This window comes from Callithrix jacchus, chromosome 7 (genome assembly GCF_049354715.1).
Source record: "Callithrix jacchus isolate 240 chromosome 7, calJac240_pri, whole genome shotgun sequence".
In the NCBI taxonomy this organism is placed as follows: domain Eukaryota; kingdom Metazoa; phylum Chordata; class Mammalia; order Primates; family Cebidae; genus Callithrix; species Callithrix jacchus.
The window spans coordinates 118,993,272-119,011,066 of NC_133508.1; the positions used below are offsets into that span (position 1 = coordinate 118,993,272).

Genomic DNA, 17,795 nt, shown 5'->3' on the forward strand with positions numbered 1-17,795 from the left:
TACGTAACTACAAAGAAAAAAATAATCGCAATTAAAAAAAATGTAACTTTCATTAACGAGCGCGCCGGAAATCTCAGGTATCAAAGACGCATTAACCCTGGAGCGTCCCCCGCGCGCCGCAGCTGGACCGAGGCAGCCGCAGCGAACAGACATTCTTTCTCCTCCAAGCAGTTACACAAAAGGAGGGCTGCGGAAACTAAAAGTTTCGGGGCCTCCAGCTCCGTGCGTGGAGAAAAGAGAAAACCTGGAGACGGGGTGGGTGAAAGACGCATCCCGGGCGCCTCTCCGAAGTCCAGGCCAGGAGCAAGCTCCTCGGCCTAGAGGGGAGGGGGCCCCCGAGCCGCCGGCCAGACCGCTGCGCCCAGCCCCTGAGCGCCGCGCTTTGCGGCGCTCTCTCAAATACCCTTCACCCCACTCCAGAAATAAAATAAATATTTTTAAAGTGCAATGTGTGTGGACAGGATGGAGAGAGCGCGCGCCGGCGGAGCGCGCGGAGGACCCAGCGCGCAGTGAGTGGAGTTTGGGGTGGGCTGCCGCGTAGGGGTTGAATGGGTGTGTTGATGGGGGGGGGCTGGAGGCAGAGCCCGGGGATCTGAGGGTGGGGGGGGCGAGCCGACGGGGAGGAGAGAGAGAAAGGGAGGGACGCGAGCTGGAGCAGGCCGCCTCCGGGGCGCGTTCCACGGCCGCGCGCGCGCGCGTCCCTTGCCGCCGCCGCCGCCCGGACAGCCCTGCGGCCGCCCCGCGGGCGAAGCCGGGGCCGGCCTGGTCCTCGGGCGGCTGCTCGGCCACCGCCACCGCCGTCCCAACGGCTGGAGCCTGTAAGTGTCTCCTTTGGCTCCTCCTCCCCGCCGCTCGGGCGCACGGCCGCTGCAGCTGCTCAAATGGAGTGGAAAATGGCCATTGGGCGGCAATGAGTTATAGATTATCTGCTCCAGGTTTTGTACTTAGCTGCCTGTAATCTTCTTTTGAGTTTGCTCGAGCCCCTTGCTGGAAAAATCAGGAGGGAGAGATTTGTCCTTTACCTCGGCTAGTATGTTTATATGATTAGCCCAACTGGGGCGGGGGTGGGGATTTGGGGGAAGGAGGAGGAGGCTGGAGGTGACTCCAGTTCAGACCTCGCGGAGAGTCTGTGTCAGGACTTCGCATTCCCCGGTCTCTCCCTCTCTCCCTCTCGCTCCCTCTCGCTCTCTCTCACACACACGCAGAGGTGCTGGAGTGAAATCGGGAGCTTACCGGAGAATTCCTTGGGACTGTTGGGGGGCATCACCCCTCCGCTGCTCTGCGTGGCGTGGCTCTTCCCGGCTCCTCCCTGCTTCCCAGAGCCCGAGTCCGCGCCGCCAGCCTTGCGTGGGGCAGCGGTCACCGCTCGGCCCCGGCCGGGAGCTCCGAAATGTGAGGAGGGGCCGCCGCCGCTTCCCGCCCCAGGCCGCAGGGTCGGCGCGAGGGATGCCAGTTCGGCCGGGCGCTCGGCGGGCTGAGGGGCTTCGCCTGACAAACTGAGTTGGCCTCGCGCCGCCGGCGCCCGCCCGCCGCTTCGAGGGGACTCCCAAGTCTGCGCACCTCTGTCAGGCTTTTGCCTCCACCACCCTTTCGCTCTGATTCCCGATTTTTTTTTTCCTAAGGGAGCGTGCGGTGTGGGGGTGTGTGCGTGTGTGTGAAAGACCTCTCTCGCGGAGCGGCGTGTGGGAAACTACGGGAAAATGTTGACTTAACCCCAGGAGCCGCCCGGCTCTGGCTGCTCGGCTGGAGACGGCGGCGGCCGAGCAGGAGGACGCGCCGAGCTGCGGCGCGGTGTCCGGCCGGGGAACCGCGGCGCTGCCTCCCGCGCGGATTCGGCGGCCGGCGACCCGCTCTCGGCCGACCTCGGCCCTCTCCGGCCAGGGTGGCCGCTGCCCTCTGCTTCTGTCCCCGCGCGGCCCCCGCGCCAGACGGCCCTCTCCCGGGTCGCGTTCGTAGACGGAGGTAAGAGCCGCAGGAGCGAACAATGTGCCTCTGTGCCTGGCTTCGGAGACCTGTTTGCTTTGCGCCTCCCGTCCGGCGGTGGATGCTGGAGGCGGGAGGGAGCCTCGGGTTAGTGGGCTCGGCTGTTTGTTTATGTTCGGCCGGGCCAGGGGAAGACCCGTGCTCTCTGGGGCTGCTCGCCCCTTCTCTGCCCCCCTCCCCTTCGGAAATCGATCCGCAGAACTCTCGGTCCGGTCCAGCCGGCTTCTCCTTTTCTCGTGGAGCTACTGTAACGCTCTCCAGGCTTCAGTCTAGTTGCCCGGGGCGCTGGAAGGGGGGTTAGGATGAGGCTCCCGTTACCAGGCATTTCTGAATTTCATAAAAGATTGGGGTCGGAAGGTACCGCCCGTCCTTTCACTGGCGGGTTGGGAGGAGGAGTGTGAAGCGCGTCCTCGGCGGGGCTGCTCAGCCTGGGCGCTCGGGCCCCAGCGCCCCGCCCGCTTGCCCACCCGTCCCGGGCTGTAAGTGGAGCGGGGAGGCTGAACGGCTGGGATCGAGTTCGGGGGAAGTAGACGATGGGGGAGGGCTTGGACGAGTTTTTGCGGGTTGCTGTTTCTTCGGGTTGGTGGTTACGTGTTGTGGAGAGCCGAGGATGACAGCAAAGCGCAGCCAGATGTGGCCGGGCCGCCGCCGGGGCTGGCTGCGATTATGGGCGGTGGGGCGGCCGCTGCCGGGGCGGCCTCGTGGGGCAGAGGGTGCAGCGGCCGGGGACGCGGCGGCCCACGGGGAGGGCAGACACCCTCCCGGACCCGCAGTGAGAGGGCAGCAGCGGGCCGCGTTGGGCCTGCGGGAGAAGTTACGGGTGTGCTGCTGGAGTGGCTGTGGGGTAGGGAGCCTCGGGAACCTGGTTTGTGGGATGGGGGTGCCATTGGGGAGTGGCAGTGGGAGAAAGCAGTGGGAGGAGCACGAGGGAAGGGGAGACCCAGCGCTGCACGGGCGTGGGCTGTTTGATTGGTTGGGGCGACCCTCGGACCGGAGGGCGAGGGCGAGCCAAACCCTGGAAGCGCCCCAGCAGTGTGGAGGCACGCCTGCGAGAATTCGGCGCTTGGGACCCGTAAAGTTTTTTCCTTTCGCCGAACTGCGGGGTTGGGGTGAGGGAAATCGCTGGAAGCTTTACTTAATGCTAAAGTGTCGCTAAGTGGAGACTTTTTTTTTCCTCTCTCTCTCTCAAATCTTCTGTTCACTCTGTGCTCTCAAAGCATAGTTGGAGGGACAAGTCCTGCGGTCTCCATCCTAGCCTTTCTCCTTTTAGGGACTCCTCCCCCTCATCTTTTCTCTCTCCCTCCGCCCCCCATTCCGTTCTTATTGATGCAAACTGTTGTCTCAGATTCATACCGAGAAAATGTTTTCCTCCTGTTTCTTGAAAGGTGTCAGGCTGCTCAGCAGCTTCTCCAAGCAGCCTCGGAGCGTCTGAGCCGCAGCCACCAACCATATGGTTCCCGTTACAAAGGCCAGGTTCTAAGGCACTCTTTTCCCCACCCCGCCCCCAATTCTTTGACTTTATTCTGCATTCTTTCAATATGGGCACTTCTCTTCCCCTTTCGAGAGGCGCAGGTTTAACGGACGTAGTTGATTCATTCATTTCCCTGTCACTATTTATGTCTGGAACAGGCCCCACCGAGTTTGCTCTCTGTTCAACGAAGTTGCACAACGAAGAAAGTCACATCCTTTGGTAAATAATTACCTGTTGGGATGTCTCTTGCTAAGTCAGGTTTGATCTTAGGCAAACCTTAGAAGAAAGGCACTAAAGAGGCAATATACATCCACAGCAGAAAAATAGAATAGTTTTGGTACTCAATGACTGCATTCCAAGTTGTGATGGGACTGTTTTGACCTAAGAAAAGGTACTTTATAACTTTAGATTTAGTGTCTTTGTAAAACCCTTTAACAGAAAAATTACTTCTGTCCAGGTGTGTTATGGAACTTTTTGTTGTCTCTCCCTCCCCCTTCGATAAATTACTGCATAATAGAAAGAATACTACAGAACAAATGTTCTGTTGTTTAGTTTCTTCAGACATTCCGATTCTCTCCTTTTGTTGCTTGCCTCTAAAAGAGGTGCCATTTCACATCATTCTGCACAAATTGTTTGAATTAATGCAAGTGTGAATTCTTACCGTTTGAAGGGGACTATTAGCATATCAAAGGTTTCTTAGCTTTAGCTCAATTGAGAAAACTTCAGCCTGTCTTCCTTTTGCTTCCAAGCGGAGGCCCAAAGGGCAATGAGAATTGTAAAGGGTAAAAATAGGGAGGTGGATTCAGGCTGTGTTTCTGAACTTTTACTGTTTTGTAATGATGTGAGCCAAAAACATTGTCTATTGCTGTGGAGCCCTTGCAAATGGCAAGACAACTATTTTCTATTGATAAATGGTTTGTTCCTAGAAAAAGAGTGACCTTTTGTTTTATGATAGTCACTGTTGCCTGTTTTTTGGGGTCCCTTCAGTGTAAGAGAGAGTGAAGAAAGCCTTTCCTTCTAACGTAATGCTTTTCTAGGAACTACACTTTGTTTTATTAGTAAAATGAAAAAGGCGTTTAATTAGTTCTTAATTAGTCTCTAAAACAATAGAAATTTTGCGATTAAAAGACTCATTTGCACACATAGGAAACTTTATTTTTTAAGTGCTAAATTAGTAGGGAAAAAAGTCAGTGGAGGATGTAGAAAATTAAAACCTCAAATGGACTTTACGAAACTTCTATTGCAAGTTTAAGCTTGGAAAAGTTTAAGACTCAAATTTTTGTGCATTCTGTTTAAATAGAGATAATTCTGTTTATTGTTTTGTTTCAAAATTTTTGTATCTTGTTAAACAGTAAACTCTACTATTCAGTTGGTTTATTTTTAAAAATTCAGTTTATTCTTGCTTTTTTCTGTTTGCAGAGAGATACGTTCTTTGAATTTCTTTTAACAACTCAGTGTCCATTAATGAAAAAAAAAAAAACAAGTACTTGGGTCATTTGGGTTAGTTACCAAGTGCAGACGGGTCAAGGGGGAACGTTTACTTTTAATTTCTTGGGAAGAATTAGTTTTACTTTTTTGACTTCATAATTTACAAAACTTAGTTCTAAGATGGAGATGAATTTCATGGGAGGTTTTTTTGTTTTTTTGGAGATTTAAGCTCATATTTTTTTATAGTTTTACCTTAGATGGTTGGTTGCTTTTGAATATGAATTGATGACTTTTCATTTACTAATGTTCAGACTCCTTTCTTTTATTTTAATAGTGAAAATGAATTCCAATATAAGAATTTCAGAGGAGGAAAAACTATCATTAATTTTGTAACATATTTAGCTTAAGTGTAATAGGATACTTTTTTTTTCAGATTATGATTACTTTTTTTTTAGTGCCATTGAGGTTGTAATATCATTACCCTGAAATTATTTTATGGTAGTTTATTTATCTGATCCCTTGTCTAGGAAGTACTTCAGTGGTTAAAAAAAAAAAAAGCCCTCATTGATGTAATTGCTGTTATTGCAGTTAAGTTGCTGTTAGCTAGTCTACTTTGAATGCAGAGTGTTACAAAGAAAACACATTGTCCTTTAGAGCTATTAGTAATAATCTAAAAATTGTCTTGAAAACATTGCTCTTCACTTTATATGAGGGTGATCTTGAATTCAGTAAATCTCTAAAGGTGCAAAATGCAGTGAAAAGAAGATTTTTCTACATTTAGATGTCAAATTGGACTACTTTAGAGAAAAATTAATGTGTTGTAGAAGCACTTCAGCTGCCATTTTCAATCACTGGGTTACTATGTGTTGGCAATAGAAAACAAATTTAGAAATGGAGATAACTCTGGGAGCAGGTAGTTGGGGAAATCAGAATATTGAATCATGTGGGGTAGAACAAACCAATTACTTTAAGTTTTGACTTGAGAATTTCCAGTAAATATAATTTTTTCCAGGTTTTTGACTCTTTGCTTTATTAATGGACTAACATCAAAGCAGGCAACAAAACTTCCAAATGTCATAAAAACTAATATACAGATCTCACACACAGTAATACAAGCCTTAATTTGAGACAAGCAGTTGGAGTTTTTATTGCTGCAATTTTCACAATCAGCAGAAACATTAACACCAGGCTTCTGGGTGTTTCCTTTTTTGAAATAAGCTAGAAGAGAGCTTTAAAACTAAGGTTTACTTAGGGTTAATCTTTATTTGATAATTATTGAAGCTTTCTGTGTTTTATTAAATTTAAAATAGTGTTTTAATATCTTAATATGAGAATTATGTGAATTGAGATTGAGATGTTATGAAGGTAAAGAGGTAACCAGAAATCTGCAAACCACAGTAATAAAATGTTACTGCTTTATTTTCTATCAAAATATTTATTTGACCTACCTTTTGTGAATAAATATTCAAATAACACTCAGTTTATTGACAGGTGTAGGTGGAATGAAGAGAGCATTACAGTATATTCTAAGATACAGATTAAACAAACACACTAGTACTTATCTAAGAGAAATCTGTTTTCATTTTAATAAGAATTCATACCGCTAGCCCAGTGCTGATATTTAAGAACATAGATTAGGGTTACTTAGATTAGGAATGAAAGATAGCTTTGGAAATGGAGGAATTTAGTGTCACATAAAGTGCTATTTTTGTAAAAGTTTCTTCAAAGACTGTAGCACTTTGGTCTCTTACTGTTTAAACGTATCTGATTTTGAGTCTTGAAGGGGGAGATGCACATTGGACATCTGTCTGCTTTTCTGCAGAAAAGATTTATGTAAAGAATAAGTGCAGTTATTTTCAAGGTAATAAATTATGCAAATAAAATGCATCATTGCAAAGTATGGTTCCTCAGATTATTTGCAGAAATGCCTAGCTAAATCTTTACAAATTGATAGATTTCGATAAAGCATTAAAAGCAAGTTTACTACTAGACCTGAAAAGGAGTTGAAGTTCTGTGAATGTTTTGGTCATATCAGTTCCTATGGGTTAAATATTAGCTAATGTAACCTAAATAGATAACTTTTGTTGCTATTTCTAAGAAAGATTAAAACATTTCTATTTAAAAAATAGATTAAAATCATAGGTTAGTTTACTTCTGTTACATTAGACTAATTATTCTATGGCCCCACCCAAATATTCATCTCCAAATAATTCTTGATTGAAGGTTGAAAAGTATTTAATCACTCAGATTGTTGTAATTAGGCTTGATACTATCACAAAAATAAATTGAGACTATTCTCTACAATCTTTTTGCTACTTAAGATGCTCTCAAAGATTAGCCAGGTAGTGATTATATTTTTTAATGCTTTAAAAAAAGGCTAACGAAATAGTTTCTTTAACACAGAGATGAATAGTTAATTACTGAAATGAGGGAACTGTAGTCCTTGACCTAGGGTGATAACTTCTAAAGGAGTAACTAGGGTCTGTCAACCCTGAATTTTACTCAGGACTTTAAGTTGATATTTTGAGTGTAGTATATAGGTTTTGTTAAGCATGTTAAGTATAGAAATTTTCTTAATGTTTTGCTGTAAGTAGTTTTTTTTTTTTAATGTGACTCAGGGTGTCATAAGAAAAGGGAGATCATAATAAAAAATATTAAAATTTTTTTTCCTGAGATCATTTATTTGCTGCACTAAGTAGGCAATAATTTGTAGATAACTTTTTGATATATTCTTACCCAGCATTTTTTAAAAGCTTATTTATTTTTACAAAGAACCTCTTACATTTGACAAATAAACATTATCTGAAATAAAAAAATGTAGATTGAATAAAAGAACCAAACACTTAACACCTGCAAATAAAGTGCAGCTTATAGCAAAATACTATTGATTGTTTCGGAAGCAGAAAGCAAGTTTAAATACAATTTGTTTAATTACAACAAAAAATGCAGTTTTATGAAGTAATATAGTTTGTCTTCACAGAGGATTTTATGCATTGCGTTGTAGTAAGTAAAATCCCATCACACTTACATAAATTTGTTCAATTACCAGAACGGCTAAAAGAAAAAAAATCAATTTAGGTTGAAAAACAACAGAAATTAGATTACCTTGGTTTGTAGGAACTTGCCAGGCATGTCTACATTGCTTAATAATATCAAAAGTTACCATGCTCACAGTGTAAGGATGTTGGTGCCTGTTTTAATATCCATACAGTTGTTTGCTTGGTGACTTGTGTTAGATGAAGAGTTTTTTCTTTTTGCTTTTCATTTTTGTTTTGATTTTATGAAAGCTATTGCAAGACATACAAGAAACTATTTCCACTGGCATATTCTCATTTATTTTAGAGGTTTGTTTTTAAGTAGTTGCTTTTCCATATTTCTTGGATTTGTAATCAGTTGATATTTTTAGATGAGTGAAATATCAGGTGTAATTTTAAAAATCAAAAGAAATCTAGTCCATTATAAGATATAAATAGGTTATTAGTAACCAGAATACTTTTTGGAGATCGTTATTACTGATGGTAGAATTACACTGAATTCGAAATCCCAGATTCTGGTAGCAATAAAGTAGCATGGGATTCATTGTAGCGGATAGCTGGGCACCTGTTTTACTACCACCTTGATTAATTCTGGCACCCAGATTTACCGAAGTGCAGTAACAAGCACAACCGCTACTCAAAGCCACTCGGCTGTTTTTAGGTCATGAAGTCAACTTCCTGGAATTTCTGGGGAAAACAGTTGAAAGGGGAGGACAAATGTCACTTTAAATAGAGATGTTTAAATCAGATTTCTGCCTGAGGGTAAAATTTAGGTCTGTTTTAGCCCGGATGTAATGTCTCCCTCTACAGAGCACAGCATTAATCACGACCTGACAAGAAAACGTATGCTGAGCAAAACGGGGCCCCTGTTGGTTTTGTCATTGATTTTTTTCCAATCTGTGAGGGGGACATTATAATCATTATAATTCAAACACAGGGATTATGCCTTAATCTTTGAATTTCGCTGTTGAAATTCTTTGTCTTAAAAGAAGTATATTTAAGGCTGAAATGTCTTTGGAGGACTTTATTGGGGATAGATTTAGTACCCTAATAAAAACAGAAATATACGGTTAAAAATTGGGCTGGTTAAGCAGATGGTAACTTCCTAAAATATGTGACCAAGTCTTAAGTCTGTTTTAAAATTCGTTAAGTAACATTCAAAAAAAAAGTTTTTTTAATCTGATAGTTCATTTTTTATCTCCATTTCTTGTTTTCTATTAGTTCTTGGCTGTGACAGATGGGAGAAGTTGATGGTTAATTTTAGATTTAGCATCAATTCAAGCACATATTAATTTGTTAGAACAAATTCATATACAATCCTTTTTTTCTGAATGAAAACAAAAATCTTCAGCCACATACTAGTGAAGAAGGATGCACCATGAGGTTCCTAATAAAAACGGGCTAAGTTTTGCTCTTTTCAGTTATTAGATAATACTCGATAACCCCTTTCTTGGTCACATGTATGTACATACATGAACACACAATTTATATTCTGTTCCTTTGTTTATCAATACATGTTGTTAGTTATTGGCAAAAAACTAGGAAGTTTAAAATGTAAAATACATATGATTAAGGTATTTCTTTTTAAACTGATTTTGAAAATGGTATGACATAAATATCTGTTTTGCTGTCAAATCTATCCCTGCTTGTGGACTGAGAAATGCTTCTACTATCCACACTTTGCCTCCTTTTGTAGGTTATTTTACATCAGTCCACACCTCAAACTAGTTATTGCTCTGGATTTAGATGACAGAATAATCTAACCTCAATTACTGTCAAAAATGGCACTTGACTGCTGGGGTGGGCTAGGTGACCTTGCTTTTGACTAATGCTTTCTCTTGAAGATGTTACTATCATCTTCAAGAGATGTGAGCAAAAGAGAATTTTGTTTTCTCTATAAAGTAAATTCTAATTCTAATGACTTATTTGTAACATTATAAGTACCATGGCAGCAGTTCTCTGTAAGGGGTAAACGGTTACAAGATTTTAGATAAAGTGACTAGTTGATAGCAATATTTCTGTTTTATGGAAACTGCATTTACTTAATCAGTTTTCAACTTCAGTTTACATAAAAAATAATCACGTTGAAAATGAGTTTCCCTGTGTCTTTACTTTGAAGCAAAGTATTTCTACGTGGAATTATTACTCCTTTATTAAACTGGTACTATCCGCACAGAAATTTTATTCCTCTGCATTAAAAGCCTACCATTTTATTGTGTTTGTTACTGTGGTTATTGATTAGAAATTACAGAACATGTTTCTTATGTATCATTTTCTTCACTTATCTTGGTGTTCTTAATGTCAGGATGCTTATGGTATATTTTAGTTCTTACAATTCCTGACTCCTGTGGTTAAAGTCTGAGACATTTTGGAAAACATTAATTTTGATGACATTGTATGCATATGCATTTATGTTCTAGTCAATGTACATATTTTCTTGGTTTGATGAAAGCCTAATGTGTTAAATGACAAGATACACTGAAGATTCATGTACTGAAGTTATTATGTATCTTGCTTTACATTTTTAAAGAAATGAGCATAATTCTAAAACACTTTGCCTCATATGAGTTAACAAATAAAAATTACACTAAAATTAATAATGTCCTAGATAGTTCCACTTTTACTAAGGACATTTAACTTTTTTGCACCTTTCAGAGTTCTCTCTGTCACAAACAAGATAATGTTTGAATGTTAGATGCTTCCTCTTGATAGCTCAATAGATGAATAATAGGAATATTCACCCACTTTGCTTTTTCTGCTGCAGGTGCTATGATACCCATAGCCTTCACAGAAATGACTTTTCATATTGTTACTGGTTTTAAACTAGCTCTACAACCTGAATATCTAAAAATACACATGAAACAAAATTTGATTACTTTCCCTTAAGCAGAAAACCCCACAGAAGACACTGCTGATTTGCTCTTGCTTTTCTTCTTACCTTATTTGTTTCATTAGGAAAAGATGTAACTGATCTCAGTATTATATTTCTGTATCTTTTAGCATACCTTATAATTTTCATTTGTTCAATAAGAACCTTAGTTTTAAAGAAATCACTCTTTATAAGCCTGTCAGTTCATTTCTAGGTAAGAGTCAGACTGGCTTTGCTTCAAATTTCCAGTCAGTATTTACATGTTATAAAGGTGATGTTATGTATGATAGAACGGAGACATTTTAAGGAAGAGGGGCATCAACATTCTCGAGCAACACATTTTTTGTAACACGTTGCCCCCGAGAGTTAGATATTTCTTAACTTTCTGTTTCTTACTTCCTTGGCAGAGATGCATCACATCATATCTCTGTATACTTGTGGAAAGGAATATGGCAGAAGAACACATTGTGTAAACAGAAATCTAAAACAAATCCTAAAAACATTACAGAAGGGTAAAGAGCATTTTGCGACCTAGATTAGTTTTCCTTTTTTTTTTTTTGTATTGAAATGAAAATAGAATTTTCATATATAAATACTCTCCAGGTCTAAATTTTAGATTTATTCAGAATAAGAAGGAAATATAGTTATCACTGCATTAATTTAAAATTGATCTTTTATCTTTCATTTCAAATTGGTCTTAAGATGCTACCCTTGTTTACTTGGTGTTCAGAAAATGAATCAGATAAGTGGGCTGGACAGCTTTTTTTGTGGGTGGTCTATCATCTCAGGCTGGTGCTGTGTAAGCAAGGTAATGTTTTCTTTTTCTTTGAAATGCACTTTATGTGTAGGTCTTGGGTGACTTTGTGAAAAGTTTGTGTATCCTGCCTACTCAAGATGCTGTCTTAACCAGGATGGAGGATAAGAATAATAATATTGAACCACAGATTTTCAAGAGCAATTATTTTGAATAGGTAATTGGTAAGGAAGGGAGAAAAATGCTGGATAGTAGAGTAGTATTTCTATAAAATGGTGACCTGCATTTTTACTAAGGCAACTGCCTATATGTTTCAGATACTTTTGCTAACTCTTGTTATTACCTGCAGAGGGAGCTTTTATATGTGATAAAATAATGAAAGCAATATAAATTGACAGTTTCCTTTTGAAAGTTATATTTTATTTAATTTTTTTTCTGGTCTCTAAGTACAATAAAATATTTTTTATTTTTGTTTGAACAAATGAAGGCATTTTGAGATGAGCCAAATTACAGTGCAATTTAATGTACTAAATGCCTTGTTTATCATTTCCTTTATTCACAGATTACAAATGTGTCTTTTTATATTTTCAGCTAAAAATACCTTAAAATATAATAAAGCTATCAGATCCATTTTGAGATTTTAATTTTTTATTTATGATTAAAGCTCAGAGAGAATGACTGCAGAACTGTCTGTTGTTTAAATATATAGTAGTTATTACAAGAGAGATCCCAGCTTTTTAGGTAATTTTTCAGATATGTAACATACTATTAAATGACAACTAAACATATTGCAGTGTGTTACATTTCTCTACATTTAAATAATAGACCAAATTAGATATCTTGAGTTGCATATATGCTTTTCTAAACACAAAAATGATTGCTTTGGATTGATGACTTTCACTTGCAATAGTGGACATTAGTGCAATGACTCTAAAACACAGTAACTACTAATAAGGACCTACTATTACATGATTTAGAAAACTGCTGACCAATTTGGGGAAAAAAAAATGAATGCAGGCAAAATAACTGTACTTGACTGAAACCTGAATTCTGTTTATGACTCTGTGCCAGCCGAATTTCTAAGGAATTGTAAGCCAGATACTTAGAAGTACTTAAGAGTTTTTCATTCAGGTGTTTAGGTAAACAGGATGATGAGCTTTTAGGAGCATTTGGATTTTTTTTTATTGGGCAGAATTTTTCATACTGCCTTCATATCCTTATTTCTGCCAGGAAATTTAATGATAGGATATTACATTAAATCTTATTAAAAATCAATTCTAGTCTTTTCATTTTCCAATTTTGGTATAATAACATTATTTCAGAATTTTCTTGTTGGTTGGTAAAAAATAGAAAGGTTATCCACTATACATCTTTGGGAATAGATGTAATAGTTCATTTCTCTTATTTTACCAAGTAATGATATGACAAAAATACTTATTTTGCATTTTAAAAAGCTTTGTTTCTTAATGAAATTTCTTGTTTTGGATTTATTATTTTAGTAGCCAACCTTTACTAATGTGAAAAATCAGGTTGTTACTGTGACATAGAATGATCCTCCAAGTAAGGAAACTTGTTTAATAAAGAGATTTATGGTACTGGCATAAGTATTATTCTCTCAGCATCGCCCTGTATTATCTTAACAAGTATGTGCCACATTTATGCAGAGCATTTTTATAACGGAGTAAGAATATTAGCAACAGCAATTATATTTCAATAGGATTAAGATGGTATGCTTTACGAAAGTATACAAATGCTTCTCTTCCATAGAATTATTGATAGATGCCCTTTACAGTCAAATTTATGTCATTTTCTTAAATAATATGATAAAAAGATACTTCTTATCATAGTTGGTTTTTAATAGGCACTGCAAAATGCGATCTGGTGTTATAGTTCATTATCCTTTTCTCTCTAATACTGCAACCCCCTTCACAGTGAGGTAAGGGTTACTGGAGAATTCTTTCCAGGAAAATGGTTATGTGAGATATGGTAACTGTCACAGAGTCCATAACTTCTGTGAGGTTATTGGAAAGGCGCAGCTAGGGTAAGTTCTACTCGTTTTGTCTTAAATTTGAAGGTAGACTAAGTGATTTTTAGAATAGTGTAATCTGAATTCATTGAAAAGAAATTGTATTGAAAAGTTAAATAAATTAATTTTTCTCATAAAAGTATTATTGGTATTTTATTAGGGATGCTTATGAAAAGGAAATTAATTGGTAACTGCTTTTCAGTTTAAAGTAACCACGATGTTCTTGGTAAATTATCAAAGAAAATTTTATCAAATGTTCTTGAATTATAATAAAAAAGTATATGAATTTATGACAAAACATTCTCTACTCCTTTGTATATTTATTATTTAAGCATAAATGTGTTTGTATTAATTGTTCTTGCATCTACTTGAGCAGACTCGTTTTTAAAACAATAAGCTATATTATGAATGGAGAGAATAATTATGAAGAATGTTCACCAAGTAACAGTAATAAGTGTTAAGAGGATAGATTTGAAATAATATTTTAAATATAAATTTTATAAGAATGGGAGCCAAATATTTGAACATGGTAAGCATTTTAAATGTAAGTTAACAAAGAATATGGTAAACTCTAAATAAGATTTGAAAATGTACGTATAAGTATATGAAGAGGCTAGAATGCAAAACTATAAGCCTGCATCTTTTAATAACTGTATTGGAAAAAATTATTTTAAATTGCCCTTGTTATTCCCAGGACTTAGAAATTAATATTTTTATTTTAGAATAAAAATAAACAACATTATTGTCTTTTTGCCTGTTTCAAAGGTATTTCTTTTGCATATTTAATAGATTTTCTCAAATTGAAATCTATCAAAGGTATGAAAAGAATACTTTTTGTTATCAACACTTTATGTAGTAGATTTTGTGGTGTTCACATAATGTTGCAAATACAAAGATACATTAAAGAGAAAATGTTAACATCTTAGAATATCAAATTTGTTATTTTAAAATGAGAAAAAATTATAAAACTTTATACATTTTCTTCAGAACTTTAAATACAATAGCATTACTTTTGTATAAAAATAAATACAACATCTAGGGAAACACCTAAAATTTAGAACAAAAATACTGATGCTTTCTACTCATGGGTAACTTTGTTTCTAATATTTGTGTGTTACACATTTTAATAGGAATATGATTGCTAAAACTACCTTTTTTTGAGATGCATGTTTAAGAAGGGAAAAATCCCATTAGTTAAAGTTATTTAATCACAGTTTTTATGTCACAGTTTAAAAGATTCATTAGTTTTTAGTGCTCTTTAAATCAATTGTTGATTCAAAAGGCATTGTTATTCTGACCAAATAAAGTCAAAGGAGAAAGGTAGTTGTTAATACTCATGTTAGAGGGCTTAACTAAAAAGTTAGCTATGTTCAAGGAAAAGACTTAGCCAACATTTTACTATTTGACAGAGCATCATTCTGTGTTATCTCTTAGTAGTAGTTAGTGGTCCACAATAGCTTTGGCTAATGCAGCAAAACCTGTACTTTTGAAAGTATTTGAATTTCACCTCAAGAAAATCTTTATCTCTTTGCTGTATGAGATTCAGATAACAGATACAAAACAGTAAGGTATTCAAGAATACATTCCAAAAGCACTTTTCTATCATTGTATTCTCTATAAGAATTCAGGGTGTATTCTCATCAGAGTCCTTATTAGGATTATAAGTACTTGAAATATCTTATGGAATTATGGTGACAATTTGTACAAACAGGGTGACTTAAAATTATAATGATCTTGATGCTCAAACATAACCTTTATACTTTACCTCTTTTAATATTGTAGTCACTCCCTCATACCTCCTATGTGTTTTTTTTACTAATTTTCTTGTACTGTGTTACTAATAAGAAGTACCCAAGTCCTCTGACATTTTAGCCTGGAAATCTGTCATTGGTTTCTTAAAATGAGAATAGATTTAAAACAATGATTACAGTGATTATTCAGTTAATATTACATGATTTAAACATCCAATAATGAAGCATAAGTATCTTAGAATTCACATTTTCTGGAGTTGCATTTCTCAAACACATTTGGGATTGATTTTTAATAAGTTTAAGAGTATTTTCAAAAAATTAGGGAATTAAGAATGATCTCTTAGAACAATACTAAATTGAATATCTTGTAGGATAATCATCACTTAAGTATTTTAAAAATATTGAGAAACTTGTAGATTACATACACTAATGACCTCATTCTCTTTAGTGCTTCTTAATTCTGTGAAAATCAAGGGGAGCATATCAGGGTTGCAGTTAATTCACCACAATGTTAACTTTTAATTGAAAATAAAAATATAACTTTGATATGTTAGCTTATTTTATTAAAGTTGATTTTATCTATTTTTAAAGAATAAATCGCTATAATCTCTTATGTATGTAAAAAATTCATGTTATCAGATGTTTATACAATTGATGATATTACTAGACATTTTTGCACTGTTCTTAAGATGACCTTTTCAGTGTTTTGCATATTGCTTCAATACTTTTAATATTTCCTCTTATAGAATATTTTCTTCAGACGTTTTAATAGTTTGATATTATTTTCTGAATTGATGGTTGAGGTCCTTTTCCTTTTTTAAAAAACATTTTTCACTACTCATCACGTAAAACTATTTGACCTACCAAAGAGAACCAGGATATACATTTAGTAATTAGTACAATGTATAGCTTTTTTATTTAATGTGGAATTATCATATGGTGATGTTCTTTGGAGTGTTTTCATGTGGCTTAATGTATATTTAAGCCCTCCATAGTTAAAAAGGTATTTACTGTACCTTCATGTTTGACATTATTCAACTCTTTTAAAAGATTGTTTTAATGTTTTGTTGGATTATCATTTATTATAACATACAAGTGATCTTTTAATGCTTCCCTACTTTTATGCAATCTAGAAAATAAAACTTTATTACATGTGCTTTACCAAGTACTTAAGAAGCTTCAGTATTCAGTATTGCCAAGCACTTATTAAAGCTTCAACATTTTCTTCTATTATTTTGTTAATGGTCTTTTATGAATGTTTAATTCTTAATTTTGGGGGGCTTTTGTTTTTCTAAAAAATATATTTAGGGGATACAAGCACAAGCACAGATTTTTTTACATGCATGTATTTGATAGTAGTGTATATGTCGTCCAAATATGAACATTATACCCGCTAAGTAATTTTGGCCCTCACACTTCTCCCACACTCCTCCTACCTTTTGTAGTCTCCAGTGTCTGTTTTTCTGTTCTGTATGTCCAAGTATTCTTCATCATTGCAGCATACAATCAAAATTGGTAAAATTTAAATGTCAAATTCTGGTCAAATTTTTTTGAAATGATTGCATAGAAACAGCTTTAAAGGTGGGTCTTCCATTCCATTTTTCAGGGGGGAGGTAAGATTTATGAGTAGATTGAAAAATATAAAAATTCAGTGGAAATCAGAAACTAAGTCTTATCTTTAGTAGCTTCCTTTCTATGAATTTGAGTTTTATTGAGTCTTCATCAGCACAACAGATCATGAATTTGGTAATAAATCTAGAACAGTGCAGCTTTTGGTTAGCATATATAAATAATAACAGTTTTTTAAAAAATTGAAAATTGTTCTCAATTCTGAAGATAAAAATGATAAATTTGTCTTTACAAATATAGTACAAATATCTAATTATGTATTTGGCTGTTTAGCTGAAAGGCGGATGTTTCAGTCCTTGTAATTCAGGACTATATTAATCTAATATTCCTTTAATCAACATTTTATTTGTAGGGTTTAATAAAGATCATAAAGTTAAATTTGAGTGAGTAAAATCTTGATTTTTGGCAGCCTTGTTACCATTCTGTGTTGTGCATTTATAGTTTTCCCAAGGCCACAAGATACTACAAAGCCAGAATGATTCAATCTTTACCTTTATCTACCTCTCACTCCCAGTTTATTATTTTATTAAGATGCACAGCACTAGGGAATTCTTGCTATGTGAGTGATTTTTTTGGCCAGGTGCAGTATCTCATGCTTGTAATTCCAGCGCTTTAGAGGATGAAGTGGTAGGATAACTTGACGCCACAAGTTTGAGACCAGCCTGGGCAACATAGCAAGAAGACCCGTTTCTACCAAAAAAAAAAAAAAATAGCCAGTGGGGTGGTGCACACCTGTAGTGCCTATAGTCCCAGTCACTCAGGAGGCTGAAGTGGGAGGATTGCTTGAGCCCAGGAGTACGAGGCTGCAGTGAGCTTGCTACTACATTCTAGCCTGGGCAACAGACTTTA

General features: G+C 37.5%; 1 protein-coding gene across 50 annotated transcripts in view; it reads left to right on the forward strand.

The window, feature by feature from the left end:
- ADGRL2 (adhesion G protein-coupled receptor L2) overlaps nucleotides 1–17,795 on the forward strand; it is a 678,326-nt gene that overhangs the window by 484,083 nt on the left and 176,448 nt on the right. For 25 of the 50 annotated variants that reach the window (XM_078332295.1, XM_078332317.1, XM_078332300.1 and 22 more), the window contains exon 1: nucleotides 1,196–1,962. The exons of 3 other annotated variants lie outside the window; for them this stretch is intronic. The gene's annotated coding sequence lies outside the window, so the exon portion shown is untranslated. Of the gene's footprint in view, nucleotides 1–118; nucleotides 510–667; nucleotides 819–1,195; nucleotides 1,963–17,795 lie in introns of those variants that run through there. 22 more of the 50 variants (XM_078332296.1, XM_054236450.2, XM_078332307.1 and 19 more) reach the window with 2 other exon arrangements.